The sequence below is a fragment of the Lagenorhynchus albirostris genome, chromosome 1 (assembly GCF_949774975.1).
Source record: "Lagenorhynchus albirostris chromosome 1, mLagAlb1.1, whole genome shotgun sequence".
In the NCBI taxonomy this organism is placed as follows: domain Eukaryota; kingdom Metazoa; phylum Chordata; class Mammalia; order Artiodactyla; family Delphinidae; genus Lagenorhynchus; species Lagenorhynchus albirostris.
The window spans coordinates 53,504,356-53,506,277 of NC_083095.1; the positions used below are offsets into that span (position 1 = coordinate 53,504,356).

The following is a 1,922-nucleotide window of genomic DNA, read 5'->3' on the forward strand; positions in this document are numbered from 1 at the left end:
TGATAATAACAATAACAGTAATAATAAAACATCTATTTACCATCTAAATTAGACATCATAGGACATCATCTCTTGTCATTACAACCAAATGGAATATTATCATCATTTTACAGATGAGGAACATGTGCAAGAGAAATTAATTTGCATAAGCTTACAGTTCATTAGGTGGTAGAACCTAGATTCAAAAGGAATCTTTTATTTTATAAAAGAATACAATAATTATATCTTAATCCTTTAAATATAATATTTCATCTTTTGGGAGACATTGAAATCCTTGAGGAATGAAGAATGCACATTCTGGCAGGAATGTTCCTTCTGCAGATGTATGTTCTTCCTGTACCACAGAGCACACAGAGAGGCTCAAGTACAACACTAGATATGAAAGAGCTTGTTTTAACCATGAACATGTTTCACGGGGCACAAAAGCTACTGATTACTTCATCAATTACTGAAGTCAAATCTGCTTCCTTCTTTCACATCCCCCACAGGCATTTTTTTTTTCTCACTGACAAACTGTTTATTGAATTTTGCCATCAGTATGGGGTGTCTCTTGTTGTATCTTAGAATCCTAGGATTCAGGGAGGTGGTAAAGTGGCAATGGTGAATTTGGGAATCTGGTATCCCAAAAGTACCCTCCGCTCTACCCCTGATTCTACAATGGCTGCCAGGCGGATCACCCCTCCGCTGGAGCCGTCCTGCTCCATGGCCAAAGCGAGAGCTGCCCCCCTTCTTGGGGGTCCCAGCCCGTAATGATGATTCCTGCCGTCAGGTCTTCTGGGTATCGGTAACTCATCTCCTTAAAGAGGCTGGCTGACGTGTGTACCAGCGGAGGCTCATTCAGCTCAATGCTGTGGAAACCAAGCGCTACTGCCTGGCTATCAGCTGCTGAGCCTGAGCGGCAGCAAAAAATACGGTCATGAATAGGGGTCAGCTTGTCAGTCACTCGATTGGCGATGTATGACTTAGTGGTTGTTCTGGAGTCGGCTCCTAGAACCACGCCCCAATCAAATTGCACGGCCATGAGAGTGGTCCCTGTTGAGACTTTCTGGTTTTCGCAGTTGCGGGTAATGGCCTCAGGCCCCTAGGCTGGTGCTGGCCGTGCTCCCCGAGCAGCTACTAAGGTGTCCGCCATCTTCTCCTCCCGTACGGCCACAAAGCAACTGTCGTAAAGCACCACAACTCTAGCACTTCCAAAAAGTCTCCAAGGAAGAATTATAATACTGTATGTTAATATTCCAAATATTTAAAAATAATTTCTCTTCTTAAAATCATGTCTGACATTTATCTATGAGAAGGTGCCACCTGCTGTAATGAACTGATCATTAGAGAAGGAAGGAAAAGTGGACCAGCAGACCAAAGAATCCAAACTACTGTATGTGTGTGTGTGTTCCACCTTAGAGAACTAGTTTCTTATCTCTCTGTTTCCTCACCATCACCACTATGGGGGGGGGATTGAAGGGGGGAGAAAGAAAAAGAGATAAGATTTGTCTTCAAACCTGTTCTGAAAGTAGCTTGGAAATAACTTCAGAGGCCCCGATACCACTGAAATATAAGCAGTAGCAATTTGCCTATTTAGAATTGCTCTTTAAAATTTGAATCTACTTGAATGAGTACCCTAGATAGCCTGAGATAGAAACGTTTTCTTCCCAGTAGGACAAGGAATTTACTTTTCTTTCCCTTTTACAGTATAAATCAGTAGACTTGTATAAATATCAACAAACTGCTTTCCAAAAAGCTTAAATTATTTTACTTTTCAACAAGGAGTATGAGAGTTTACCTGTCTCATTAAAACTTTAAATATTGTTTATTGCTAATTTGATAGTTTAAAAATTTGTTCATTTCTGCGTTAATCTGCATTTCTTTTACTCTCAGAATGACTACATTTTCATGAATTTATCAATCATATGTATTTCCTCTTTTGT

The 1,922-nt window shown here is 40.5% G+C and overlaps 1 pseudogene; it reads right to left on the bottom strand.

Annotated features, from left to right (window-relative positions):
* Positions 1-497: 497 nt before the first annotated feature.
* LOC132530378 (proteasome subunit beta type-6-like) lies at positions 498-1,132 on the bottom strand (annotated as a pseudogene).
* Between the last annotated feature and the right edge of the window lie 790 nt (positions 1,133-1,922).